Here is a 21,177-nt window from a genome sequence, read left to right on the forward strand (position 1 = left end):
TCACACTATGGGGTGTCTCCAATTCCTTAATACACCCCATTGTGCATCACGGCTGGAGAATGCACTGCACAACCCATTTCCTCCTTTAACTGTGAATTTCCTTGCTTTTATGGTTTCAGATTTTAATGGTTGAATTACATTTACATCTACTTGTGCATTTGCCATCAGCAGCCAAGTTCCAGCCTTAAAGCCTTTATGAACTTTGAGAATAAGTTTCTCATAAACAACCTCATTTGGTTTATCCATATAAATTCACACAACAATTCATAGTGCTAAGAAGCTCCAGAGACACCTCTGTACTAAATGGCAGGTCTTTCTGTCTTTACTGGTTTTAAGTACTTTACAATGAATCATAACTCAAGACAAATCGGTAATTAATTTGCAATAATTCCAAAGCCACTGGAAATGTGACAAATGTTGGTTAGCTAGAGGCATTGATCAGTTCAATTAAGTTTTAGAATCTGTGGTTTTTAGTGAGAAGGAAATAGTTCTATAACGGGAACACACCCAAATAGTACAGAAGAGCCGTCTAATCATGTAACAGAATATTGATACTATTATAGATATGCATCCAGGCTTATACACCAAAACATCTGTGTTTTCATCCTAAACACAGGAAAGTACATAAGGCAAGAATGTAGCTGGAGGACAGCTCTGGGATACCACTCTGAGAAAAAATTATGTTTTTAATCTTACCAGCCCCATTATACAAATTAAATATATCTATCTTATCTGTTTATAGATTAGATAAATTTTCTACAAAAACTGAAAAATTTTAATTTGACTTTTTACTACTTTTAATTATTGCTAAAATATATAATCTTGCTGTTTCTCTCATGCATATTGTTTAAGTAAAGACCAGAAAAGGATATAATCTAAACCCTTTGTCTTCTTGTAATAGGAGGGTTGCACTCGAACCTTCTTATTTGTTCCGTAGTTCAGCTGGTCACAGTCTGTCACAGATGCCTACTGATGGGACTTCCACCATGGTTAAGAACCACAGGAGGTAGATCAGGACCATGTCCACAGATATAGAAAAGCTCATGTCACTCCACAGCTAACATCGCTCCATTGTGAAACTACACCTAATCATCAGAAAAGGCATTTCTTAAGGTATACACCCAAGTAGGGGGTGACTTGGAGAGGGGACAACAGCAACATTTTGGAGGTTGGAAAACAAAGCAACAATTGGTAAAGGAGTTTGCAGACCTGAAAAAGAATGGAATCATAAACTAGCAACAGAGAAAGCTAAAATCCAACATGTTTTGTGTTGCAGAGTCCTCTGAAAGCCTCAACCTCTGTAGAAACAGGGAAGAGGTGAAGAAGACTCTGAGGAGGAGGATTGATTTTAAAAAGCCTAGTAGTCAGAGCCCCTTCCCAACCTCACACAGCTGGGCATCTGCTCCTCTCAGTACAATGAAAGAATAAAGTTACATTCCCTGGAGGTAATATAGCAGAGGTTCTCCGTACAGGGAGTGAGTGTTAAGATCAGGGGTTCTACACACTGAACTTAGAAAGCGTATGTGCATATTTACCTGGCGGGGGAGATACCCTTATCACAAAGGTGGTTTTCCCAGAGTGAGGCTTAAATGCTGCATTTCAGATATGTTGACCCTGTGATTTACCCACATTTGGGAAATTCATCTGCATAATTTGTGGTAGTGGGAGACTGCGTTTGCTTCTCCCTTGGTTAAAAAAAAGAAAAAAGAAAGCCTATGTGAATGTCTGCATATGATCCCTGAAATCGGGGATCCAATTACTTTTGTCGTTCCCAGAACACAGGCAATCAGGCTTTCAGCCTAAGTAGAGGACTGGGGAATGGATTGCTCCCAAAGAGACAAAGAATACAACATTTGGGGTTCTTTAAATAAACGGCCTTGCCAGATCCCCTGCAGTAAATACTTCAGTCAGCTAATCTCACACCATGAATTTCCAACCAGCCTTTAAAAAAAAAAAATTGTTCTTAAACATGAACCATCAAGGATCAGACAATGGAAAATTATAAAGTCCAAAACAATCAAAAGTGGACACTACTTGGAGAACAGAGATAACGAAAGGAGAGAAGTTAAAGAGGAAAAGACATCACTATGACTCATAATCATTAGCAATATAAGGAAACTACTATTACTATGAAACAAGAACAGAGGACTTGTTTTTAAGGAACACAGAGGAAACATGAGCCTTGGAAAGTAAAATTATAATAGAAAAAAAGTTTAAATTCAACAGAAGAGTTGAAAGACAAAGATGAGAAAATCTCCTGAAGATAGAAAAAAGGAAAACAAGAGAGGGAATAAAAGAAAAAGATAAATATCATTCACCAGTCCAGGATGCTCAATGCTCAAATAAAAAGTGGTACAGAAACTACTTGTATACATCATCAACAAGGAAAAAAAGAAAGAAAGAAAATTTATGTAATTTTTCCTTCATATACTAGACCCTGGCCAGACCCTGTGACCGTGTAAGGGGTTAGTCCTCAGAGCTCTGGCTGGCCGGGCCACATAGGCTTTTACTGAGAATTCTTCAGCAGGGAAACTGTGACCTTCTCTACTCAGATACCTGGTGCGAACTGCAATTCATGACTGCCACAAAATACCTTGACTTACACAATGCTTTAATCTTAAAATTTCTGTATTTGATTAGTTTTTAAAATTAATTTTTTTCAAAAACAGCATTGTATTATAATTGACATATCAACTGCATATATTTTAATGTATACACTTTAAAGTGTACAATTTGATCCATTTTGACATATGAATAGACCTGTGAAACCTTCACAAGATAATCAGCATATTCATTACCCCTCCAAGTTTCCCTATGCCCCTTTGTCCTCCCTCACCCATCTGTTCCTCATTCCTGCACTCCAAGAAACCACTGCTTTCCATCACTACAGATGACTTTGTATTTACTTTCTAGAGTTTTTTTTATTAAATAGATTCAGATAGTATATATTCTCTTGCTGACTTATTTCATTCAGCATAGTTATTCTGAGATTCATCCATGTACCAATAGTTCATTCTTTTTATTGCAGAATTATACTTCATTGTGTGGATATACCATAATTTGTTTATCCTGTCCCCTGTTTAGTAACATTTAGGTTGTTTTCATTTGGGAGCTATTAGAAATAAGAATACTATAAATTTGTTGGTAAGTCTTTTTACTAACATACGCTTCAACTTCTAGTGGGTAAATATCTACAACTAGAATTACTGGATTCTATGGTAGATGTATATTTAGCTTTTTAAGAAACTTTCGTATTTTTTCTAGAGTGGTTGTATCATTTTACATTCCTACCAGATTATGAGAGTTCTAGCTGCTCTACACCCTTGCAACACTTGGTGTGGCCAGTCTTTTTAGTAATAGCCATTTATTAGATATTTTCTACGTTTTGAAAAGAAATGCATTATTCTTATAACATGCACAACTACTGATTGCCCACAGAGCTGTGATTTCCTGCATATCCCCCTACACCCATTATAGTGACTGATACTACTATAATTTTCCTAAGTTCCCTTGCAGCTAGAAAATTGACACATAATTCAGGACCAGAAAATGAGATCTGTGAGAGAATTTTCTGTGAAGCTTCGGAGAAAGTTTCAGTCTCTCTAAAATAATAATACTAATAAGACACACCGAGAGAGACTCCTTCCCGTCCCTAGAAGTGGCTGTGTGAGGATCTGATGCCTAGAGCATAAGGGCGAAGCTGGATACCCTCTGTTTCACTCTCCAGATGCACTCCCCTCCCTTCTGCATTCGCTCTCAGAGAAGGCTGATCTACATGGACAAGTTAAAGCGTTCCCTTTCTCTCTGACTTCCCATTGAGTTTAACCCATGAGGAGCTCTGGCAGGTGATTGGAAGAATAGAAAGTGAGGGAAGCAGTGATTCCTCTACCCCTCTCCCCGCAGTCTTCACAGATGATGGCTCTTTCCTTATACTGAAGGTCATAGCTCTTCTCAGTCAGTTGCTCTACATGCCTCCTCTTTCCTGGTTCTAGCAGGTGTAGCTGCTCCCTCCTATTGCCTTACCACACTTAGGAATGGTGGCAGTCCTGCTGTTGTTACTGGCCCCTTGGGGAACAGCATTATCCCTTGTGGTTTCCTACACTCTGCCTATACTTTTTATAAATAATCTTGAGCTTTCCTAATTTAAAGGTCAGCTATTTTGCCTGGGACTCTTAATGATTCAGTAACTCTTGAGACAATGAGGGACAAGCCTGAACATAAAGGCCAACAACAAGTAAGAAAAAGTTGGAAAGCACCCGAGGTATAGATAACGTTGTGTTTCTGAATTAACCAATGTTGGAACTTCTTGCATCTAAGTTACTTATTTGTTATATAGGACATAATAATAAATATTTCAATTGTGAAAAATTATTGCCATAATAAGAGCCATCTGACTTGGTAAAGAGTCAGCCCATGATCCTGTAAGTTTTACCAATCATGCTGAATTTTCTTCTTATTCTTATCACTCTTCCTAACTGGAAGAGTGGAATAACGTTTTGTGACTTGGACACCTCACTCACTTCACTCTGATCCCAGCCAGTTTGCAGTGGTAGGTCTTCCATGCCTGATTTTCTCATTTCCCTCTATACTGGCCTCTTGGAACTTTAATCCTGAGTTCTGACCACTGGGTTACGAACTGTTCTAAAAGGACAGTGCTATCATCAGACTCCTCCCTAGTGAAAAGGAGCTCCTTGGGCTACTATAGAATCTCTAGCTTTATAATTTTGCTTTCTGGGAAATCTCCAACTCGCAGCTTATAGCTACTTTTCTTCTCCCTTCCAGCATCCTCTGCTGTTACTTCTTGACCACTATCAACAATGACCAGTTAAACTGATACTTCTGTTTTGGGAGTGTAACTACACATGCGCGTGCCGCACCTCCTCACAGTTTTGTTTCCATAAATAAAACATGAGTACACCTTAGGAGGGCATTTTTCTATAGCCCTGTCACCAAAATTAAATATTCTTAACAGTGTTTTGCAATAGCTCCCAGTAACAATAGCTGTTGTACTAGCAGAATTAGTAGTTACTAATTGAGCTCTATGAGTATTTACTGAGCACATACTATATTCCAGACGCTGTGATATGAGTTTTGTGTGAGTTATTTCACTTAACCATCACCACCCTCAATGGAGCATGTTGGCTGGATGGCTTTGATGGCTGTGTCCCATTGTCAAAAAAAAAGGCATGAGAGATTGAATCGGCTCTTGTTTTAATCTGTATAGCTAACAAGTAAAAAGAATACTAAGCAATTCAGAATTCTGTCAAGTTGAAAAGTCTACAGAGCTAGGTGAAAAGATGTCTAACTAAGATCAAAAGAAACATAAAGCCACTCAAATGAAGCTGCAACTTAGGTGAGGGCAACAGAATTTCTTGATCAGCTCAAGGTTAAGGGTACATAGATTATGAGACCAAACTTTTTTTTTTTTTTTTAATTTAGGTGTCCATGAGATACAGTGACTATGAATAGGGCTCTACGCATCTCGCTGGGTCACTAGAAATAATTCATTCACCACCCTAGCCCCTATCTCTTGATATTCACCCTTGACTGCTTAGGAAAACATGCCCCAACACTGCTTAGGATATTATAATTGTGTCCCTAGTAGATAATTATTTTCTCAGCTGGGAAGTTTTAATTATAGAACTAGTTAAGAAAACCAAACGCAGTATTAATATGAGTATATATTAAGGAAGCATGCTTGACTTTGGGGTATTTATAATGTTTAAGATATTTTAGTCTATTAGAGAACAGGTAAAATGTGTGATTCAATTTAGAATGTGTAAATAGGTAATTGATTTAGGCCTGTGAATTGAAGTTGAAATTTTATTTAGTTTATATAGTCATTGCAGTAGCTTACATAGTATTAAAACATTTAGGAGAACTTAAGGTTCATAATATTTCCAGGTTTAATTTATTAGAAGCATTAGAGGTATTTTAAATGTTCTGGAAAATTTTACTTTTAAATCACACATTTGAAGTATCTAAATAAGAAATCAAATACATTTAATTTATAAATTTGGTGTAAAATGTTTAAAGGAGTTTAATTAACTAGTTTGTAAATGGAACTAAACATTAATCAAAGGCCTCATATAAGTGATTGCTACATTTGCTAGACATATAAATACAACATTATGGAACAACTAAGCTTTCAAATTTTAAGTCTAATAATTCAAACATATTTTTAGCTAAAATAAAACTCTGAATAATCTTTCCCGCATGCAGAAATCATCTTTGAAATTATTGACACTGACAAACTTCATTGCCAAAGCAAAACAGATGATAAAGAAGTTTTAAATTATCATGAAAGTAAAGACCTCCTCTTCTACAATTATTACATATTACAAATGTCTTCAAATACTCCCAACTTTAGGCCTATTTCATGGTACTGATACTGAGACGCAGAATGGGGTAGTATATCAGTCCATTTTCATAAAGCCATGAAGAAATACCAGAGATTGGGTAATTTATAAAGGAAAGAGATTTAATGGACTCACAATTCCACATGACTGGGAAGCCCTCACGATCATGGCAGAAGGCAAAGGAGAAGCAAAGGCGCATCTTACATGGCGTCAGGCCAGAGAGCTTGTTCGGGGGAACTCCCACTTTTAAAACCATCAGATCTGGTGAGACTTATTCACCACAACAAGAACAGTATGGGGGCAACCACCCCAATGATTCAATTATCTCCACCTGGCGCCACCCTTGACACATGGGGATCATTACAGTTCAAGGTGAGGGTTGGGTGAGGACACAGCCAAACCATATCAGGTAGTAATCACCCATTTGGGCCCTGGAGTCAGATTTATGCGGTCAGTACTCCAGTTGCTTCATGTACTAGCTGTGAGATTCTGGGTAAGTGCTCAACTTTCTAAGATTCATTGTTTTTGTTTGTTTGTTTGAAAAATGGTTTATACACCTAAATTGTTAAGAGGTTTGAATGAAATAATGCTTACAAAGTATTTAGCAGATAACCTGGCACCAAAGTAAAGGCTAAATAAATGTTAATTAGTACTATTAAGAGGAGAAGTCTTCTACAGGAACAACTCTTATCCTGGTTTTCAAACAGATGCCCTTAGAAACAAAACATGATAATTACGAATTCAGTGCATAAAAGTTTTGCACCTGGTAGTGAATAGAGAGAGTGTAAAACAGCTTTGTTTTCTGGTGCATAGAAACCACAATCATCAAGAATAATAAAAGGTATTGTTTATCAGCAATAAGCTCCTCTTATTTGTCTTCCGATATAGAAACTTTTACGTATTCATTTCTAGAGGAATTATAGTTTTACAATTGCACCCCCAAATTGCATGACCTATTTAGTTTTAGACTCTGCCCAATTGTACTATTATAAAAGGAAATATGAAAAGAATGATAATATCCATCCCTAAATCAGCTCTTTTTGTCTTGGTAAAAAGGAGAAGCAACTTAGGTGTTCCTTAGTTATATTGTAGAAATGATGCTGTGAGCCTTCCAAAGCTAGGTCATAAAAGATCATCTTCTACCTTGTTGTCATGGAATTACTCACCCTGGGGTAAGCCAACTACCATGTGGTAAGGACATTTAAGCAGTCCTGTGCAGAGGCCAACGTGTCAAGAAATGAAGGCCTCTTTTCTTGAACAGCAGAACTAAGAGGTCCAGCCAACAGCCATGTGAGAGAGCCATCTTGAGAGCAAATTCTCCAGCCCTCTTCAAGCCTTCGGATGATGGCATCCTCAGCCAACACCTTGACTGCAGCCTGATGAGGGACTCTAAGCTAGGACCACCCAGCTTCTTCATACTCAGAAACTATAAGATATAAATTCTTCCAGATTCTTCATACTCCGAAACTATAAGATGTAAATATTTGTCATTTTAAGCCCCAACACTGATACAATCAAGCACACACTGCTATGGAAAAAGAATTACTTAAATATATTCATATAAATGTGTAATGGATATGCAAATTTAACTGTTTAACAGTATAAAATATGTGAGAGTTCAGAATAATGCATATAGTATGACTCAATTTTTGTTTAAAAAAATTTAAAATTATCATTTGTTTGTACATGTTTGTTTGAGTATGGAGGAAGGTGCCAAATGATTCATACCAGACTGTCACTTTGATTACCTCAGGAGTGTGGGAAAGGAAAGATGGTAAACTTTTCCTCCTCAACCAGTACCTAGTACTAGTAATAGACAACTAATACCTTAGTACTATTTGCATCATATGAAGAAGATGTGCTACTTTTACAATTTTAGAAAATATAGTAAAGAAAAGTGGGAGGAAAAATATTACATTTGGATAATAAAATTTTAATTTTGTTCTTTCTGCATCTCTTTACATTTTGCAATGGCCAAAATAAATTAGATACTTTAGTTTAAAAAATGTTTAATTAATTTTTGAAAACGGAAAGTAAACCATAAATGAACCTTTAGGATATAGATTAGGAACCATTGTTCTCAACAGGACTTTACGCACCAATCTGATCGTAAGGTTTCTTCAGAGGGCTGTTTAAAATGTGAAACTCGAACACATGCTTTCCATCAGCGTGCAGGGCATCTTTAGTCTACAAAATAATAAATATTTAAAGCATTCTTTGTATTTGGGCAGGGCTTGATGGGAAGGATGGTCAAATACTATACCTGAGAACTTCAGTCACAGAAAAGTAAAAAAGACTCAGACAATTATCCAATGAGTTCCTGGTTAAACTGGAAAGAGGGCTCAGCTCTCCAGTTCTGAGCTGGTCAGTTGACATCTTATTTCTGAAATGCAAATTGGTGGAATTGAAAGAAATGTCTGTATATTGTACACATATCTGAGATAAAACGAACAAATACACACCAAATTTCATTGTCTAGTCCCTTTATATCAGCAATTTTTTTTTTTTTTTGGAATTGTGGTGGGACAAAGTGCGAAAGATCTTGTGAGCATCATTTTAACAATGGGCTAATGAGCCAGAGTTTTGCTGAACTTCCATTGGCAAACTGCAGAGTTCCCTAGAAAACCACATGACAAGGCTTAGTTATCCCGTGTTTCTATATTCTCTCTGCCCTGGCAAAATTAGATTCCTCAAGTCAACTTGATGCACCAAACAGAACTTTAAAGACATAAGCATCTCTGCACCTTTTAAATGAAAAATGTGTTTTGAGAAAGGTGAAAGGAAATAATCATTGACCTTGATCGTTTCTGAGCCAAGATGTCTAATTCCCAGCAGAAGCTGAAGCTGTGCAAGTGAGAGGAAATGTATGAAGAAAAGGAAATACATACCTCCTAATTCTACTGTAAAGTTTGTCTCTAAGTATCATGTCCCTAACAGACAAACACACCTTTAACGAAATTTCGTAATTCATTTTTTTTTCTAAAGAAACAGAAAAAAGATCTGCTTTATTTTTCCCATTTAAAACTTTCACCACTGGGACGAATTCAAACTTATATTCTTCTTAGGATTCAATTGGCAATGCCTGATATGCTTTAGATGACAAATCACTTCCATCTTTGTGATCTGTTTAATTCTCACAAAAACCTTTTAAGTTTGGTATCAGCCCTCTTTAACAGAGGCAACAGCTAAAGTGCAAAGAAACGGAGTGATTAATTCATAGCCACTTAGTGGCATAAACCAGATTTAAAGTTAGGTCCTCTTTCTCTAAATTCTACATACTTTATTCTCCTCTGCATTTGCCTCTCATGCTACTCTCTCTTTTACAGCCTTTGAAATGCTTCACAAATACATCTCAGCCCCGCTTCACCTCTGAGCACCAGCCCCAAAGCCTAAAATGAAAAAGCAAACACATCAGAATTAGAGATTCAAGTAAATGTTGAGCGATAGCACCAATTATTGGCAGCCCTCCCACACCTTTGAAACGTGGGTGATTCTTCAGTCTACACCCATGCCTCAGAAAGAGGCTCTTGGGAAACTGGTGACTCATTCCATGATGAGTCTGGACAAATAGAAAGGCCCAGGAGGCACTTGCACATAATAATCAGGAGGTATTGACTTCTATTGAGGTCAAGAGCAAGATTTATTAACCTAAGAGATAAATATTGACTGAAATTTTGGATGGTTCTTCTTTTTCTTCCCAGAAACCTGGTAAATTACTCAGACTGCCACTCAGACACTTGGAAACAGAATTTTTCTCCAGTTTTATGTCCGTTTTTAGTTATAGACCTCCTGAGGGAGGAAAATCTTTGTACTATATTTTAGAGAGATATTTAAAATCCTGCTAATTATTGCTTCATTTTTATCTATTCTAAGACTCACTGGCCAGAAGCCTTTTATTATACAGTAATAGGTTTTCACGTCCTTGGGGCTTTTTTTCTATGGTCTTCAGTGTCTGGCTGTGAGTCCAAATTTCAATTCATCTCATGTGATAGCCTCTATTCTTTTTCTCTCTAGTTTTCTCTCATCCTTAAGAAATAGTTTGCCTCCTGTGGAAACCCCTCCCAGGCCTGCAAATTGTGCAAGCGGCCTTAGGAATGTTGTGTTCCAAAAGCCCCTCATTGTGACACACTTATCACTAAGTCATAGTAAACCTTTTTTCTTCTGGTAAGTTCCTCACAGATGCCCCAGTCCAGAGGGTCTGTTCAAGTATCCAGGGACCTCCCTGTCCCTTTGCCCTGTGGCTTGAAGTGGTTTGAGTTTGTCTTCAGATGTTGGTCAGATTTATTTTCTTCTCTTTCTTGATGACACGGAACAGTCACCCCAGATAACCTGCTTTCTTTTCAGACCTTTTTCCTTGGTATTTCTTTTCTTGGAGTCGTCTCCTTTCAGTAAAGTTGAAGGTATATCCTCACATTATGTTAAAAGCTTCAAAATTGTAAATCTGGGAGGCTTCAAAAATGTACTGTCTTCATTTAAATATACTCTTTTCTGATCAGAAAGATCAATACCTTCCATAGCACGTTTTTGCTAAGAATGAGTATGTTTAAGGCTCTTATCTCCTTGACTTGAATAAATTACTAAAAGTACTCATTCTAGTTACTTTGAAATACCATAGAAACATTTGTGGCATTAACACAGTGTATTGCAGCTTTTGAAGTTTTATTACTTTTCAGTTCTTTTTTATTATATATTTAAACTCTAATCCCCTTTCTTTTCTTGAGATGATTGTGTTTGCCAAAGACCTGTATGGAAGAAGTTTGCCTTTCTTTAGAAGCATTTTCCTCCCACACACTCATTCCTTCTGAGGTTGTTATGAATTTTTAATCACAGAAGATGTTACTACTGTTATTTTCTAATTTTGAGAGTCATCGCTATGCGTTGACACTACTGGAGCACCTGCAAGGCACTGAGTCCAGCATGCTGCGTAGGTAGCAGGTGGGAGGTCTTGATAGAAATGATTAATGGAGATTTGACCATGACCCACCCTCTAGTGATAAGCAATATTTGAGTACGTGACAACTATACAGTGTCCTAAGATAGGCTGTAGGTTGCTTTTAGCTGATATTTGTATAGCACTCCTTCTTGCTTCAATACGTTACATTGTGCTTTTAGCCACCAAGGAAATGGGATGGTACTGGCCATCAGTAATGATGTGCTTAATGTGTCATGCACAACTTGTGAACAGAGAAAGTTCCTGAGAATGAAAAGAGGCTGAATCTCAGGGACAAATTCACATAGGAATTTTTGCCACAGAAATGAACTGGAGATAATCAACAGCAAGAAAGTCCTTGAAATTCAACAACAGAGATCCAAAGAAGCTGAAAATGAATCAGCTGCCACAAGGTGGCGAAATCACATTGATGTCCTTCCTCCTGCTCTATTTCCTCATAGAAACCTTTTAATGTCAACTATCTGAGGACAAAGGTGTCATTTCTACATTTAAATGAAAACCACTTCTCACCAAGATTTACAAACCGTTTCAGTGCATTCAGACAGCTATCTGGGTATACTGGATAGTGTGTGAATAAGTGAGGTGACACCACCAAATAAAAAGCAAAAAGTACATTTTGTTTTCTCATAGCTACCTGTGAGAACCTGTGTTCTCCCCATATCTGGTGTCCATTTGCTAAAGACTAAGAACAGAAAGCATTTAGGATGTATTTTAAAGCATGTTGCAGAAATTCTGTGAAGTGCAGTTTACTTTAGATACAAGGTGGGCGCATGAACAAAGATGCAGATGCTATTGTAAATATTTCAAGTGCCATCACAGAGAAAAAGGGCAGTGTCAGGATTCAGTGGCCCTGTATCCTGGGCTACTGCTCACCAAAGCATGAACTCTGCTCTTACTGGTGTTTTCAAATCCTGACACATCCATTTATATTTTGGGGGATTTTATTGAACACTAGTTGCCTCTTACTTTAAAATATTTTATAACAATACTTCAAAGTACTGTTGTGGAGATAAAATGAGTGAATTCATATAAACTTAGCCGCTGGCCAGAAGCACATTGTGGAAATTAGACAAAGGTGCCTCTCAGGGTGCACACATCCCTTCTCTAGGAGGCAGAACGTGGCAAGCAAAGTTTCCACTAGATCTCAGCTCACTTGTCCACTTTCCTGGCCATCCTGGTGCAGGGGTCACTCTGCGTGATTGTATGTCTAGGGTCTGCATATAAAGTACTTAAAATGATGCCTGGCACAAAGAAGATGAGCCCTCTAAAAACCATCATCATCGTCATCATCATCAACACCACATCCCCTGTGGCCTTGTCATTGTAGCCTTACTATGTCTAGTTTATTCTACAGGTATGTGAGAAATGTATGTATAGATAGGTAGCAGGGAGATAGAATGCAGATTAAACAACTTTATAAACAAATATGCTGACCTGATGGTGAAAAGTACAAGAAAAAAATATGAGTCAGAGTGGTGTGAAATCAAGAATATAAAAAAAATACAGAAGGTGTAAAGGTTGGGACCTTTTTACAATGGTAGTTCCCCAGCCAACCCCCAGTGTAACCCTCCCTTCCACCCTACCCTGCCTAGCCCAAGGCTTACTACAACTGGTATTGGGACTTGGCTACAAGTTTAAAGTAGGTCTTTTGCTTTATTTAGTGCTTTTTCAGACACCATTTCTGGGAGCCAGTACTAACACATGACTTCCTGGGTGATCGTCTTTCTGCAGGGCCTCATGTCAGCTCATCCAGACATCAATTTACAGTGACTACTACACTCACTGGTAGATGGCTACCAGGTATCCCTGACTGTCATTAAGAGTGCATAAAGGATGACAGGCAAGGAACCAGTTAACAGAACCCGACTCTGACAAACCACAAGGTCTCAAGGCACTTCTTTATCAAAAGAGCTTTTCTATTTACCTTAACTGTGGCATTAGGAGCAGTGGCAAGAGTTTGCATCGGAGCGAGTGCGTAATATAGGTGAGGTGTCTGCGCAGGACTCTTTCAGTCTAAATAAAACAAATACTAACACAGGAAAAGTGAAGAATGTGACAGTTTTGCTCTTACAGTTTACATCTTCTTCAGAAGACCTTGGCACACTTTTCAGAAGGCGAACAAAGGGTATTCATGACATGTCATAGACCACTCAACACAAAACTTCCATTTTACTGATTTATTCTCAGAGTGCAGTTGCTGACAAAATGCACGCTGATTGTGAAAAATGAGGACTTCTAAAATATTGATAGAACTTTTTATGGGGGAGGGAATTAACTTAGAACTCAAAGCATGAATAATATGTTTTGATGATATAGCAATTAAGTCAGTTTTATTGTTTTGGATCTGCTAATTTTATACTCATTCAAGGGAAAAGGAGGCCTTTGTTTTCTGAAATGAAAATTTTCAAACTGTCAGGTTTTGTATAACAGGCCACAAGCCCTTTTGACATCATCTTTTTGTAAGATGCTTTTGAAGTAAATGTGTTATTAGTACAAGAAAATCTTAACTACTGTAAATAAACAATAACTATTAGTTTTTCCTGAGTATGTTTGACACATGATTATGGAGCCATTGTAGCACTAAGCCACTTGGAAAGTCATTGATCCAAAGCGCGGCATTTTCAGGGCAGCTCTTGTAAATTCTTCCATAACAGAGTCATATTGGGTTGCTTTATGACAAGCTCTGAAGCAGTCACTGGTAATAACTGGAAAACATACACAGGGCAAAAGGAGGAACATTCATATATGTCCTAGCAGAAGTCAGAGCCTCATTCACAGGGACAGCTTGGGATTAATATGATGCTGTGCAGGGCAACCTCCCATAGGCATTCTGGGACCTTCATATCAGCCTGGGGAACAGCTGGGCATTATTAATGTGATGCTCACTTACCTTCCCTGGATGGAATAGCAGCTTGGAGAAGTTGATGGGATTGTAAAATTGGAGTGGGAGAGTCCCAGGATCTCTACTCCAACTTTAACAGCACATCTGATCATCTGTTTTACACATGGGGCTTCTGAGAAAGACTATTTAAAGAAAGGGCCTCACTACTTTTTTAAAAAGGAACTTTAAAAAAAAAAAAATTGCTCTGATAGAAAGGGTTAGTGTTGGGAAACCGGAGAAAGGGAGATGAAGGAAGAATGAAACCAAGTTAAAACTTAAGGGTTGATTAATGCTGAGTCCTCTGGGCATCTTGCTGGAGAATAGGTGAGGGTGGGAGTGTGAAAGCCGCATCCTGACAGCTTTGCTGCACCCTAGGATGAAATTAATTTAGATGATGAGGAACAGGAGTAGAGAAACAAAGACAAAAATCTCTCTCCTGAATGGAACTTTTAATCTTAGATATAGCAAGATTAAAATGTGGGTTACACAGTTTAGGTATTATTTTTTCTTTGGTAGAGAAATTACTTTATTGCATTTGTTATGGTTAATTTCATGTGCCAAGGTAGCTAGGCTATGATGCCCAGCTATTTGGTCAAATACTAGTCTAACACTGTTCTGAGGGTATTTTTGTAGATGAGATTAACATTCACTACTGGTTGACATTAAGCAATGCATATTACTCTCCATAATGTAGGTGGACTTCATCCAAGTTGTTGAAAGCCTTAAGAGCAAAATACTGAGGTTTCCAGAAGAAATTCTCCCTCATACTATAATATATAAGTCTTTCTTGAGCTTACATCCTGCTGGCCTGCCCTACTGATTTCACATGTAAGACTGAAGCATCAACTCTTACCTGAATTTCCAGCCCACGGGCCCACTCTACAAATTTCACATTTGTCAGTCCCATAATTGGGTGGACAAATTCCTCAGCATAAATCTCTTCCTCTGAACACACACACAGACATATACACACAATGTGTATATACATATAATTGCTTCTGTTTCTCTGGAGAATCCTGAATGACATGTCAGTCATCCCAGAGAGGTTCTGATTACACTGAGCCTTGTACTAAAAGGGCATGATGGCTTCAGGTACCACGTGGCCCAGATTCAAATCCAGGCACTGCTGCTTAATAGTGAGGTCCTGTTTAAGTTATTTAATCTCTTTAAGTCCCAATTTTCTCAACTATAAAATGGGAGTAATATTACTTATCTTCCTGGTATTTTTCTTTATGAGAATTAAATGGGAAAATGCACACGAAAGTACATGGTACAAAACTCGGCATATAGTAGCTGATCAAAAAGTAGCAAAGAGTACGGATTATCTATGTATTGTACTGAAGAACGTTCAGATTATTTTACCAGCTATTCAGGTCTGTGAATTCAATATTATCTCAGTTTCTGTTTCTAGACTTAGTCAATTAAAAATAGCCTTTAGTGTATATAAAGTTTCTTAATATGAATTTCATGAAACACTAGTGTCATGAAATTACTGAAGACAAAAAAGGTCTCAGATTGAAATAAGAGTGGCAGTCTGCCTAGTGTAACACCCTCTGGGAGAGTCACATTTTACTTCAATATATTAAAGACTCAGAAATTCTGCAGCTTCATTTACTTTTGAATAATCTAATTACAGTAGTCATTTGGCCTATTTATAAATATTCAATTTTCCTTTCCTCCATGAGGTGGTAAGTTTTACCTCCTCACTCTTTCAAATTAGATGTGGTCATATGACTTGCTTTAGGGAACAAAAGGTGAATGAAGTGATATGTGACATTTCCTGGTGGAACCACTTCCCTTTTCCCGTCTTGGACATTGCAGAAGCATAAGTTAGATGGAACTTCAATCAGTCCAGGTTGCTGAGTGACAGCAATGAGCAGTGTTTCCTCTCTACTGATCTGTTTTGCTATGGTACTCATGACTGGGAAATCAATATGGTGTTATTGTATGCCAGATTTCGAGGCTGTTTGTTACTACAGCATAACTTAGCTTATTCTGTGTCACACAGGACTTTGAAAAGAAAAAAGTGAAGTGCTGGTATAACAATACCCTAAAATACGTAGCATGAGTTGCATGGTATGATGGTTAATATTGAGTGTCAACTTGATTGGATCGAAGAATGCAAAGTATTGATCCTGGATGTGTCCGTGAGGGTGCTGCCAAAGGAGGTTAACATTTGAGTCAGTGGACTGGGAGAGGCAGACCCACCCTCAATCTTGGTGGGCACTATCTAATCAGCTGCCACCACGGCTAGGATAAAAGCAGGCAGAGGAACATGGAAGGGGTAGACTGGCTAAGGCTTCTGGCCTCCATCTTTCTCCCATACTGGATGCTTCCTGCCCTCAAACATCAGACTTCAAGTTCTTCAGCTTTTGGACTCTTGAACTTACATCAGTGATTTGCTAGGGGCTCTCAGGCCTTTGGCCACAGACTGAAGGATGTACTATCGGCTTCCCTACTTTTGAGGTTTTGGGACTTGGACTGGCTTCCTGACTCCTCCACTTGCAGATGGCCTATTGTGGGACTTCACCTTGATATTGTGTGAGTCAATTCTCCTAATAAATTCCCTTTCATTTATTCATCTATCCTATTAGTTCCATCCCTTTAGGGAACCCTAATACACATGCTTAGGTTGCAAATACTGAGGAAACTGTTAACAGAACCTGAAAGAATAGCAAAATGTTTTAAAACATAAAAATATACATGCCCACAAAATCATTTTTCCTGGAATCTCTACTAGTCAACATACTTTTGAAAACGTTGTTCCAAGATGTTCCCTGCAGCGCTTTCCTTTCTCTTTGCAGGTGAATTATTACCAAAATAAATAAGTAAATAAAGATGCAATAACATATTTTATGAATGGGAAATGATTATCTAAATTTCTTGCATAGGCTGTGCTCTTTATACTCTCTTCTGTTTGCTCAAACTGCAATGATTTTTCTCCCTCTTCATCTACTTCATCCCACGTTATTCGGCAAAGTTTACCTAAAATAATACCTCCTCAATAAAGCCTTACCAGATTTAACTGCTTATGATTAATTGCTCAGTCACAATAATTTTGAATCTTAACTTATTTCTAGCATTTACTATCTTCTGCCTAATAGCATGATTAGTTTATATATGTATCTCATCCCTACCAGGTTACAATCTCCTTTAAACTTGGAAACATCTCATTGGATCTTAATATCTTCTACAGGTTTTTGCACAGGATTTTTCATTTATATTAAACTCAATGATCATTCATGGAATAGAATTATGCTAAAGACTAATAATACAACTATTAAATAATAATAACAATGACATAACAAAATTTTCTGAGCACTTAGTAATGTGCCAGAAACTATAACAGATGTATATGATTATTTCTTTTATTCTTCATATTATACCTATGTGGTAGTTACTGTTATACCCATTTTATAGGCAAGAAAATTGATGCTGAGAGAGGTTAAGAAACTTGGCCAAATTTACACAGCTGATAAGCAACTACCATATTTTTGCAAATGCAAGCCTAGATATTGGTCTCAGGTGCAGAAAGAAAGACAGATTCTCACAATTATACATGTGGTATTGGCATGTGCTTATATTTCTTTTCCAATTTAAGATTGTCAACCCCAAAGTTTGGCAAAGTTAGCTCGGTACACACAAAAATGGGGTTTGGGCTGACAGAAAAAGAAACAATGAGAGAGTGTAAAAGGCAGAAACAGGCATACTTGGTAGAAACAGATAATAAAGCCATGACAGCCACCCCTCATCCTTCCCCTCTCATGAATATGGAGAAGTGGCAAAGAGCAACAGAAGAGGGAATAGAGGAGGAGGAGGAGGCGAGTCTGTTGTGCGTGCAGCACATTGTGCTGAGCCAGAAATGAGAGTGAAGCTCAGCGATGTCCTGGCTTCAGAACCTTAGGGATGCTGGTGGGGAAAATATTCAAATAGCATCATTGGATATTAGATGTTGAAAGAGCTAAGATAAGCTGCAGATTACTTTTTAATAAAAGTAGCTTTGGAAGTTGTCTTTGTCTCTTATCCTTCTTATTTGCTGTATTCATTGGAAACCCTGCCATTAGCATTAATTGAAAGAAAGCACCCAGTGTGCTTAAATCTTTGTCAGAGGAAAAAAGATTCCTCCACATCAAAGAACCAACATTACGCTCTGATGAAAAGATAATCCTATTTCTGTGACACACCACAATTGATTTCTTTGTGGATCATCAGCAATCCATTTACATACGACAGTTGATGTTCAATATAATCGTGGTTCAACAAGGGCTTAATGAATGCCTACTATGTGCTAGCCCAGGGTCAAGCACAAGAGAGAACAAAAATGACATCAGAAAAAGTGCCCCTCCCTTCTAAGAGCATGGAACACATTTGAGATAGTAAAATATTGTAGGATATATACATGGAACCTCAGGAGAAAGCAGAGTAAGGTGGTTCACAGTACTGTTGGCATAATTAACAAAGGAAGGACTAAAAGACCAAATACAAAACTGTAAACAATATGGGAATAGAAACTTCCATTCGTTAAAAAAAAGTTTTTTAACTACAAATCATCCATATTAAAGTATGGAATACTGACTCTGTGTCAATGTCCAGAGCCGCCTCCTGTTTCACATAGAAGACCTGAGAGAGAGCATAAATATAAGAGTGAATACTAGAAGAGAATCCTAGCAGATGAGTAAGATAAGTATGGGATTCCTCATCTAAAGAGGTTGATAAATCTTATTTTGTAGATAAAACTGAGACCCAAGGATATAAAGCAATCTGTCACTTGTTGCACAGATGAACAAACTGAAATTCAAACACAGACCATCAGAATCCTAAAACTGTTTTTCTTTTGTTCTGTTTTTCTTCACATTATTCTCGTTTCCCTGCCATAACCAGCAATAGCTAAGATTGTGTCTGGAAAAGACAGGATAGTAGATGTCTAGCAAGCTGCCTCACCTGACCATCCTCACATTCTCTAAGAATAGCCAGAAGAGCCTCCAAATCCACATGGCAACATTGGTGTGCCCCTGACAGCCATTCTGTGATCCTTTCCTTATGACCAAGGTTGATTGGGCCAGAAGTGGTACATGACATGGTTGAGACAATTGATGACCTTTCTCCCTGTTTCATTCTTTGACCTAATTGTTTTTTTCAGGGATGATTGGTCCCTAAACCAAACAGAGTAAAGAAAAGAAATTCAGTCTCAGATGAAGTGGTGGGTGTTTATTAGGAAACTGGGAAGTGTCAACTCCATGTGTTCTGCAATATGCTCCAATTATTCAATCCAATCAAAGCCAGCCTGTAGAGAAAAAAATATAGCCTGGAAAGAAGCACACTCTGTCCCTTTTGGAGGCCCAGCTGCATCTCTTCCCTGGGCCCTGTGAAATACTCTGAGAAGAATTACCCTTTTCTGCTTAAGCCAACCTAGTGGATTTTAGTCACTTGCAGTGAAATGAGTTTGACCCAAGAGGAAGTACGTGGATCTTAGTGGTGAAGTGAGGAAGCAATGTTAAGATAAGCAAAAAGGCTGAGAGGTTTAGGGAAACACAAACAAATGGTGAAATACTGAAGAGGTGCATGGTGTAGGAAGTTAGGGTCCAAACATGGAGTGACCATCCTTTTATGTTACGCTTGTCATGTAGTGGCAGATTTTCTAAGCAGGCAAAACTATTAGAAAATGTGATTATGAACTGGTCAATAGCAGATTTGTGATCTATGTCCCCTGGGTTCAGAGTGAGTTAGAATGGGTAAGATGTTTACCATTGTAGCCAATAGCAGCATAAATAGAAGCAGAATTTGAATCATAATTGAAAAAGGCATTCAGTGAAGTGAAATGGGAGTGATGTAACACTATAAGGAAAAGATAGATATCAGACTTATATTTGCAAGTGGAAATTTCCTTATTCCAGTTTGTTACTGTTACCAATTCAGGACTAATGGGATGGATGATAGTAGGTTATAAGGCATGGAGACTGCAGTCAAGCTGTCTAGGTTCAAATTCCAGATCTGCTACTTGTTAGCTTTGGAAACATGAGTTAGTTATTTTATACTTTGTAAATTTTTGAAAGAAGAATAGTTGACAACCTGCTGTCTATTGCTATGTAATATAATCAACCCAAAACTTGTTGCCCTAAAACAAAGAGAATTTATTCTTGTTCACAGTTACCTGGTTTCTTTGGATATTTTTTATGGTCTCAACTCAGTGATTCTTCTGGTCTCAACTGGGCTTATCCATGGGTCTACAGTCTGAGTCCAGCATCCATACTCTTAAACCACTATACCATATGGCTTCACAAACATAAATTATATCACCTGCTGCTCTTGGCTTGGTTCTCTTACATATTTTGAGGTTAACTGGATGGAAGCTAATCCAGGATAGTTTGACTGCGATAGATCTCCTTTATGTGGTCTCTCAACTACAAGGAGGTTAGCTCAGGCTTATAGCAGGAGTCATCTGAGAGAGAGAGAGCAGAAATGTGCAAGGCCCGAGCTCAGAACTGTTACAACATTACTTCCACTGCATTATATTGATCTAATGCAAATCACAAGATCAACTCAAATTCAGAGTTTAGGAAAACAGACTTTACTGCTTGACAGAAGAACCTACAATGTTATACTAAATGGGCAGTTATTGGACTCTCTGGATGAAAGCGTGTTTTGCATTCAATTTATCACAATGGGGATAATAATAGTACCTACTACCTAGTGTTATTTTGAGGATTAAACGTGCTAATATATGCAAAGCCCTTAGCATAGTTTCTGACAGATCAGCAGTGTTATATAAGTGTTGTTTGTTTGTTTGTTTGTTTTTTATCCTGATATGTTAATAGACCCAGAGAGGACAACAATTTGTCACCTTCTCAGCATGGGGAACAATGTTATTATCACGACTTTTTCAGTCATTTCTTAAAATTTGAGCCAAAGAGTGCACCCATTGTTAAGATAGATCATTGCTTCTCAGTATTTAAAACTGTGGGAGAGGCAAGAGTTCTAAACTCTAG

At 37.8% G+C, this 21,177-nt stretch overlaps 1 protein-coding gene and 1 non-coding gene across 2 annotated transcripts in view; both read left to right on the forward strand.

Moving 5' to 3' along the window:
* The window catches only part of PTBP2 (polypyrimidine tract binding protein 2), an 843,808-nt gene that overhangs the window by 266,829 nt on the left and 555,802 nt on the right, over positions 1 to 21,177 (forward strand). The gene's annotated exons all lie outside the window — the stretch shown is intronic.
* Positions 1,528 to 1,687, forward strand: LOC126944238 (U1 spliceosomal RNA). The gene has a single exon (XR_007721985.1). It is a non-coding gene; the product is annotated as a U1 spliceosomal RNA (small nuclear RNA).

This window comes from Macaca thibetana, chromosome 1, assembly GCF_024542745.1.
Source record: "Macaca thibetana thibetana isolate TM-01 chromosome 1, ASM2454274v1, whole genome shotgun sequence".
Classification (NCBI taxonomy): Eukaryota; Metazoa; Chordata; class Mammalia; order Primates; family Cercopithecidae; genus Macaca; species Macaca thibetana.